Source organism: Branchiostoma floridae, chromosome 1 (genome assembly GCF_000003815.2).
Source record: "Branchiostoma floridae strain S238N-H82 chromosome 1, Bfl_VNyyK, whole genome shotgun sequence".
In the NCBI taxonomy this organism is placed as follows: domain Eukaryota; kingdom Metazoa; phylum Chordata; class Leptocardii; order Amphioxiformes; family Branchiostomatidae; genus Branchiostoma; species Branchiostoma floridae.
This window is the reverse complement of record NC_049979.1, coordinates 33357704-33367522: the sequence shown is the minus strand read 5'-3', so window position 1 is coordinate 33367522 and position 9819 is coordinate 33357704. Positions and strand designations below refer to the sequence as shown.

Here is a 9819-nt window from a genome sequence, read left to right as displayed (position 1 = left end):
ACATCGTCAATTTACAACGATAAACTCTGAAGCACCGTCCTGCTTTGAACATCGATTTACGATGCTGAACTAATTTAACGATGTATAACGGTACTGCCACACTAACTTACCATGGCGTACTAATAGTAAATGATATATACTGGTACAGAAAAGTTTAAGTGTAGGTTATATTAGGTAATTTTTAAAAACGGTCTCTTTGGCAGTCCCGTCCTTTGTTGGCTTACGACGGTAAACTAAAATTAAGAAACGTACTTTTTTGTCAATTTACGACGCTGAGCAAGTTTAAACAATGTATAACTAGTCTGCCATGTTCAGTCACGGTGACGGGAGGGTGTGTGTTACTAGCCTAGCCTAATCACATCACATTTAGATTTAAGGGAAATGGCGGACTTTGAAAGACAAGCTGTCATATACTTTCGTCCCTGACCGCATTTACTATAAGTCCTTACTAGTCAACCCCTGTACCTAGTGTTGTTTTCCAGTTAAGGCTATCTTAGGTACTTTAAAAAAACCCAGTCTTTTGGCAGTGCCCGCCACTGTCAATAGTGGACTAAGATGAAATGGACAAGTATACAACCACGTATATTGACAATTACAAACAGAACGATGGTGGAGGGATGGTGGAGGGTGTGTGTTACTTACCTAACCTGATCACATTACATTTAGATTTGAAGGAAACGAAGGACCATCAAAGGTAAGCCATCACTTATTTTCGTCCCTGACCACATTTCCTATATATATATATATATATATATATATATATATATATATATATATATATATATATATATATACGTTATCACTGAGTTATCCCCACGGCTAGTGTTGTTTTTCGTTTAGGTTATCTATACTTTTTGGCAGTCCACTGCTTTGTTGACTTAAAACAGTGAACTAAAATGAAACAGGGCACTGCCTAATAGATTCACGATGCTCATAATGATCTAGTTTTAACTATGGTCACATTACATTTATATTTGTGTAAGATTTAAAGGAAACGGTGAGCTTTTAAAGACAAGCTATCATTTATTTTGTTCCCAGACCGCATGTACTACAATTATCCTTAACTAGCTATTTCCTACGGCTAATATTGTTTTCCAGTTAAGGTTATATTAAAAGTATTTCAAAACAAGTCTTTATGGCAGTCCTCACATCAGTTAACTAAGATCAATTGTACAAGTTTACTACCACGTTCACTTACAATTACAACTAGCACGGATCTGGAGGGATGGTGGAGGGTGCGTGTTATTAACCTAACCTAATCACATTACATTTAGATTTGAAGGAAACCACGGACTACCAAAGGTAAGCCTTCACTTATTTTTGTCCCGGACAACATTTACCATAAGTCCTCACTAGTTAATCCCTACGGATAGTATTGATTTCCCGTTAAGGTTTTCTTAGGTACTTAAAAACAATCCTTTTCTTTTGTCAAAAGTGAACTGAAATGAATTGTACAAGTATTCTACCACGTTCTGTTACAATGATAAATAGCATGGTGGGAGGGTGAGTGTTACTAGCCTAACCTAGCCAATCGCATTGTTACCATCAAAGGCAAACGTTTATTCATTATTGTCCCAAAGCAAATTTGCTATCAGTTATGAAATATTTTTCCCAAAGGCTAGAATAGTTGTTTTTCGTTTAGGTTTTCTTAGGTACTTTAAAAAAAGTCTTTTTGGCAGTCCCTTCCTTTGTCAACTTAAAACAGTGAACTTAAATGAAACAGGGCACTGCTTAATAGATTTAAGATGATCATGATAATATAATTCTAACTATGATCACATTGCATCTATATTTAAATCACATAACATTTAGATGTAAAGGAAACGGTGAACTTTCAAAGACAAGCTATCATTTATTTTGGTCCAAGACCACATTTACTACATTTCCTCACTTGCTAATCCCTATGGCTACTGTTGTTTTCCAGTTAAGGTTATATTAGATACTTAAAAAACTGTCTTGATGGCAGTCCTCTCTTTTGTTTAATAAGAACAGTGGATTAAGATGAAATGTAAAAATATACAACCACGTTTATTGACAATAACAAATAGCACTGAGGAGGGTGGAGGGTGCGTGTAACTTACCTTATCTAATCACGTTACATTTACATTTACTATACAATACCTACACATAGAATTGTTTTCCAGTTAAGGTTATCTTAGGTACTGTGTGTCTATCGTAGGTGATATAGTCGTAGTCATTTGCATTTTCTATTTACATTTTTTTACTCTGAAAGATTTATTTAGAAATATCATGTTTGGGCTTGTAGTGCGACAAATTCGTTACTATTTAGGGTTTACGTGTCCAATACAAATCTTGCAAAGCTAGATATTTCACCGGTCTAAAGGCCCTCTAGCGGGGTTTCTTTGTAGTACAGTGGAACTTTGAGGTGTAGCTTCTTGGTACACACTAGTATTGCTTTTTTGAGAAGCGAAATTTTGGGATAATGAAGAAATTTTACATTTGTTAGCCTTAGTGAATTTGTGTATTGTATTAACATAAGTTTGGTAAAGGCAGTTGTTTTAATTGTTGTTCTATTCTATATTCACCGCATTGACGGGTCAATTTTCAATGCAAGAGTGTGTTTATTTCCAATCTCAACAGTTTCCTTCCTTTTATAGTGACCATGAGAACACCCTTACATAGTTTCCTAATATGGGCGTTGCCTGTCTTTAAAGCATCATTCTCTTTTATGAGGTGAGAACAGTTTTTATTCCGCAAAGATTTTCTGACATCATATATTCACTTTGCCTGTCAGTAAAGCCTAATTTGTTCTTCTCAGGCAAGAACAGCCTTTTTTTACGCAAAGACATCAGATTTTGCGAAAATGTTTTTCTCTCGAAACCTTTGTGTTTGTAAAAGCTGTGTCTGAAAGAAATAAGCTAAGGCTTAAGGTTTGAAAGAAATTCTCTATTTTTTTCTGGGAACCTGTATGTTTATAAAAGACATGTTTGTAAGATTAAAATTCTAATATTTGGATAAAAACCTCTTTTTTTCGTGGAACCTGTGTGTTTGTAATAGCTGTGTCTGTAAGATGTAAAGATTAAGTTTTGGAAAAAAAATCCTCCTTTTCTTTCTCTCAGAACCTGTGTGTTTATAGAAGCCGTGTCTGTAAGATGTTAAGTGTAAGGTTTGTAAAAAAACCCTCCGTTTTTTCTCTCGGAACCTGTGTGTTTATAAAAGACGTGGCTGTTGATGTAAATGTTAGGTTTGGAGAAATCCTCCTTTTTTTTCTGGGAACCTGTGTTATTTTAATGGCCGTGTCAGTAAAATGTTAGGTGCAAGGTTGGAAGAAAATCTTCCTTTTTTTTCCGGAACCTTACATTTTTGATAGCCATGACTGTAAGATGTGAAATATAAAGTTAGGAGAATATCCCTTTTTTTTACTCAAACCCGTGTGTTTGTAATAGCTGTGTCTGTAGGATGTGAAATGTTAGGTTTCGAGAAATCCTCTTTTTTTTCTTGGAACATGTGTGTTTCAAATATCCGTGTCTGTAAGATGTTGTAAAAGGTTTGGAAAAAAATCTTCCTTTATTCTCTCGGAACCTGTGTGTTTGGAAAAACCGTGTCTGTAAGATGTAGAATGTAAGGTTTGGACAAAATTCTCCGTTTTTTCTCTGAAACTAAGTGTTTCTAATAGACGTGTCTGTAACATGTCAAGTGTAAGGTTTGGAAAAAGCCTCCTTTTAAAAAAAATCTGAACCTGTGTGTTTGTAAAAGCCGTGTCTGTAAGATGTAAAATTCAAGGTTTGGAGAAAATTCCCTCTTTTTCTCTTGATACCTGTGTGTTTTTTATAGCTGTGTGTGCAAGGTTGAACTGCAAGGTTTCGAGAAAATACTATGTTTTTTTCTTAGAACCTGTGTGTTAATTAATGAAAGAATTGTAATATTCGCGTCTGTTTTTTGAAAAGTGAAAGGTTTGAAAAAAAAACTCCTTTTTTTCTCGGAACCGGTCTTTGTGATAGCCGTGTATGTAAGATTGAAAATGTTAGATTTGGAGAAAATAATCTTTTTTTCTCGGAATCTGTGTGTTTGTACAAGCAATGTCTCTAGAATATAAAATGTATGGTTTGGAGAAAATCCTTTTTTTTTCCTCGGAACATGGGTGTTTGTAATAGTCGTGTCTGTAAGATGGAAAATATAAGGTTTGAAAAAAAATTGTCATTTTTTCTCGTAACCTGAGTGTTTGTAATAGCCGTTTTTGTAATATGTAAAGTGCAAGATTTGGAAAAAAAAACCTCCGTTTTTTCTCTCTCTCGGAACCTATATAATTGTACAAGTAGTGACTGTAAAATATGAAATGTAAGGTTTAAAGAAGATCCCCTTTTCTCTCAATACCTGTGTATTTGTGATAGCCGTGTCAGTAAGATTTAAACTACAAGGTTTTGGGAAAATCCTTTTTTTTACTCTGAACCTGTGTGTTTGCAATATTCGTGTCTGTAAGACGCAATTGTTAGATTTGGAAAAAAACAAACTTCTTTTCTTCTCTGAACCTAGGTCTTTATAATAGCCGTGTCCGTAAGATGTAAAATGCAGGGTTTGGAGACAATCTATTTTTTTTAGAACCTGTGTGTTTGTTACTGCCGTGTCTGTAAGATAGAAAGTGTAGGGAGTGCAGGAAAGCTTCCATTTCTTTCTACTCCTAACCTGTGTGTTGGTAAGATACTACCCAGTAAGATGTGAAATGAAGAGTTTGGAGAAAGTCCTCTTTTTTTCTCGAAAAGTGTGTTTTGTAATAGTCTTGTCTGTAAGATTGAAAATGTAAGGTACAGATCATCTTTTTCTCGGTTTTCTTTTGTGTTTGCAATAGCCGTGTCTGTAAGATGCAATGGTAAGATTTGTAAAAATATCCACCTTTTTTTTTTTTCAAAAGTTGGGTCTTTGTAATAGCCGTGTCTGTGTAATATGTAAAATGCAAGGTTTGGAAAAGATCTTATTTTTTCTCTGAGCATGTGTGTTTCTAATAGATGTGTCTGTAACATGTAAAGTTTAATTAAGGTTTGGAGAAAATTCCCCTCTTATTTACTCTGAACCTGTGTGTTTGTAATAGCCGTGTATGTAAGATGTAAAATGTATGATTTGGAGAAAATTCTACTTTTTCCTCGAAACCTGACCTAGCCGTGTCAGTAAGATATAAAGCGTAAGGTTTGAAAAAAAAAATCATCTTTTTTTTCTCTCGGAACCTATGTGTTTGTAATAGCCGTATCTGTAAGATATAAGTTTAAGGTTTGAAAAAACAAACATTTTTTTTGTATCTCGGAACCTATGTGTTTGTAATAGCCGTGTCTTTAATTTGCTAAGCGAAGATTTTTAAGGAAATTCGCCGTTTTTTTTTTCTCTCTCGATACTTGTGTGTTTGTTATAGCAGTGTGTGAAGGATTTAAACTGCAAGGTTTTGAGAAAATCTGAACCTGTATGTTTGTAATAGCCGTTTCTATACAATGTTAAGAGCAATGTTTATAAAAATTCTCCTTTTTTCCCCGGAACCTGAATGTTTGTTTTTTGGAAATATGTTTGTAAAAGCAGTGTCTGCAAAATATGAAATGTAAGGATTACAGAACACCCTTTTTTTCTCAGAACCTCTGTGTTTGTAATAGTCGTGTCTGTAAAATGAAGAGTGAAAGGTTTGGAAAAAATTCGCTATTTTTTTTTTACTTTGAACTAGTGTGTTTGTATTATTCGTGTTCGTAAGATGTAAGTTGTTAGATTTGGAAAAATCCTCCCTTTTTTTCGGAACTTAGGTCTTTGGAATAGTCGTGTCTGTAAGATGTAAAATGCAGCGTTTGGAGAAAATCTCATTTTTTTCTCCAAACCTGTGTGTTTGTAATGGCCTTGTCTGTAAGATATTAAGTGCAAGGTTTAAAGAAAATCGTATTTTTTTCTCGTAACCTGTGTGTTTGTATTGGCTGTGTGTGTAATATGTAAAGTGCAAAATCCGAAAAAATCTTCTTTTTTTTTTCTTTTGCAACATGTTTGTTTGTAAAAGCCTTGTTTGTAAGATGTAAATAAGTGCAAGGTTTGGAAAAAATCAAATTTTTTTTACACTGAACCTGTGTGTTTGTAATAGCCATGTCTGACAGATTTAACTTTACGGTTTTGAGAAAGTCCTATGTTTTCTCTCAGAACCTGTATGCTTGTAATAATCGTGTCTGAGGATGTAAGTTGCAAGGTTTGAAAATAAATCTTCTTTTGTTTCTCTGGGAATCTGTATGATTGTAAAAGCAGTGTCTGTAAAATATGTAATGTAAGGTTTGGAGAAAATCATTTCTTTTCGAGTAACCAGGATCTTTATAGTAGTCGTGACTGTAAGATGGAAAATGCAATCTTTGGAGAAAATCATATCTTTTTTCTTGATACCTGTAAGTTTTTAAAAGCAGTGTCTGTAAGATGTAATAAAGTACAAGGTTATTAAAAAAATGCTTTTTTTCTCTCGATACCTTTGTGTTTGTGATATCCGTGTTCGTAAGATTGAAACTACAAGGTTTTGGGAAAATCCTTTTCTGTCGGACACTTTGTGTTTAAAAAGCTGTCTCTATAAGGTGTAAAGTGCAAGGTTTAAAGAAAATCCTCTTTTTTTCTCGTGACCTGTGTGTTTGTATTGATTGATTTGATTGATTTTATTTTGCACTTTAAAAAATGATACATAGAGAAAATTATAGAATACAACAGAACGTGCAAGGGGGGAGAAAAAAGCCATGTGGCTTATACAAACTCTCCCCCCGTCAAAATATACAAATCATGATACAATTAAATGGTCATGAAGATTATACATCGAACAATAATAAACCAAGTGAAAATAATATAACTCAGTGATCATACACAACGTTACAATTAATCTTAACATCAAAAACTGAAATTAGACAAAACTAAACATGATCAACAGATCATAAAGAAATTAGTCAAAATCATACAATTAATCATGCTAGCAAAACAAAATGAATGCAAATACAGATAACCAAGACAATGGGTGCAAAGACTGCAAACAAACAGGTTAAAGGAGCACCAAATACACGGTATAATACTAAATGATAATTGAGCATAACATGATCAAAAACAAGGAAAAAAACAAATCAGGAGTAAATAGTTGGCTTCTCTATAAGGTTGTTTTTCATACGTTTCTTGAAAATGGAAAGGGACTGACAATTTCGTAGGGAAAGACTTAGAGTGTTCCATATGGATGGGCCTCTAAACATTATAGTAAATTGTGTTAGGTTCGATTTTGTTTTGATAGGTCTAAGACTGTTTTGCTACCTTGTACTGTGATTGTGAATATCTGCGTTGTACTTAAAAATGTCTTTATATAGGACTGGTAAGAAAGAATTATTGTGAATAACTTTATGGACGAAAATGGCTGACTGCAATTTGTTTATGTCGTATACTGTCAAAATCTTCAGATTGTGAAAAAAAGTTGCTGAATTTGCTATAAAAGAGGCGTTTGATGCAATTCTAACAAAACGTTTTTGTAGTAGGTGCAGTGGTTTTAATGAGGTAGTGTAAGTACTAGCCCAGATTATATTGCAGTATGTTAAGTAGGGGTATATCAAGCTGTAGTAAAGAGTCATAAATATTTTACGAGATAGGCAGTTTGCGACTTTTCTTATGATACCAATATTCTTAGCAATTTTCTTACAAATGATGTCTATGTGAAACTTCCACGTGAGTTTTTCATCTATAACGACTCCTAAAAACCGTGCGTTGCTTACCTGTTTAATGGGTTTATTATCTATGTGTAACTTTGCCATTTCTTTACTGTATTTCTTATTTCTTCCTGTGAAAATGATGAAATTTGTTTTGTCTATATTTAGGGATAACTTATTTGACTTAAACCACTGATTTAATTTGCAAAGTTCATCGTTAATTGTTGAAATGAGTGTATCAAAATTTTTATGTGACATAAAAAGATTGGTGTCATCTGCAAATATTAAGGCGAAAAATTTGTCTGATATCATGGGAAGGTCGTTTACATAAATCAAAAATAAAAGAGGTCCTAGTATGGAGCCTTGCGGGACACCACATTTAACAAATTTCTGGGACGAGACAAAACTGTTATTAGAAACATACTGCGTTCTCTCTGACAGATAATATTTTAACAATTTAAGTACAGAGCCTTTGAAACCATATGTGTTGAGTTTGTCAAGTAGAATGTTGTGATCAACTGTGTCGAACGCTTTGGATAGGTCAAGGAATATTCCAATGGTGAATTCTTTATTTTCCAGGGCTGATGTAATTTTTTCTATGAGTTGTATAAGGGGCATATAAGTAGAATAGTTTTTCCGGAAGCCATATTGATGTGTATATAGAATATTATTGTCATCTAGGTGCTTTAAGATTCTTTTGTACACTACTTTTTCTAAGATTTTTGAAAATACGGGTAATATAGATATGGGTCGATAATTTGTAAACAGACAGGAATTTCCAGATTTGTAAAGAGGAATAACTTTGGCTACTTTTAAGTCAGAAGGTACTTTACCGGTTTCAATGGAAGTTTTAAAGACATAAGTAATGGGTTCTACAATTTCTGATGCAACCTTTTTCAAAAGTGAGGCATGGATTTCATCTTTACCAGGTGCTGCATTTTTTAAATTAAGAATTATGTCAAGAATTTCCGCTGTGCTGGGGGCATCGAACAAGCTGATGGTTGGATATTCATTTTGCAGGTAGGATAAGGGAGAATTGTCAGTTTTGTCAATTTGTTTTGCCAAAGAAGGGCCAATATTCACAAAAAAATCATTGAATTTGCTGACTATGTTCTGCTGATTTGTTATCTCATCTTCTCCGTGCATAAACTTAGAAGGGAGGGTAGGACTTGCCTTTTTTCTGTTAAGTAGTTCATTTATAAGTTTCCAAGTATTGCGTATATCGTTTGACACAGTTGTAAACCTATCCTGATAATATTGCCTCTTAGACGAGCGAATCAAACCATTGAATTTATTTCTATACGTTTTGTATTTTTGTAAAGTTGTTGGTGTGGGGTTCTTTAAATACTTCCTGTAGAGCTTGTTTTTCACATTAAAGGACTTGCGTAGTCCCTTTGTAAACCAGCCTTTGTTGTTACTCTCCAGGTTCTTTTTTGTTGAGATAGTTTTTAAAGGGAAGCATTTTTCAAAATGAGTATTGAAAATCTTTACAAAATTATAGTAACAAGCGTTTGCGTCAGTGTTATTATAGACAGGTTCCCAATTTTCTTTAGATAAGAGGGCTTTAAATTCATTGACATTTTTTAGATCGAAATTTCTGTAGCAACGTCGTTGACCTATTGTTACTCCTTGATTTTTACTGATTTCATAATCTGTTATACAAAATACCGGCAAGTGGTCTGATATGTCTGTAACAAGAAGACCTGCTGAATGAGGATTTGTCGTAGAGTTTGTCATAATGTTGTCTATCAATGAAGCTGATCTATTCGTTATTCTGGAAGGCTTAGTTATTATAGGGTAGAACGTGCACAAGTGCATTGTGTTCAGAAAATCTGTAGTCAAAGAGTGGCTTTCATGTTTGAGAAGGTCTATATTAAAGTCACCGAAAATATAACAAGTTTTGCCTTCTTTGTTGATCATATCTAACGATGTTGTTAAATTGCTAATAAAATTTTTAATTTGAGTATTTAGTGGTCTGTATATGCAACCTAATATAATTCCTTTTCCCGTTATATGAGAGGCAGGTAAGATTTCTATAAACAGAGATTCAACCATGTCTTCTTCTGACTGGATGCAAAGGTCATTTCGTTTTTTTTTCGTTCAATGAACTCGAAACTTTGATGTATTAAGATGGATACTCCTCCACCTGTTTTGTTAGATCTGCAACGGGTAAAGAAGCAAAATT

General features: G+C 33.8%; 1 protein-coding gene across 1 annotated transcript in view; it reads left to right on the top strand.

The window, feature by feature from the left end:
- Positions 1-9819, top strand: part of LOC118410961 (homeobox-containing protein 1-like) — a 1064572-nt gene that overhangs the window by 307 nt on the left and 1054446 nt on the right. The window lies entirely within an intron of this gene.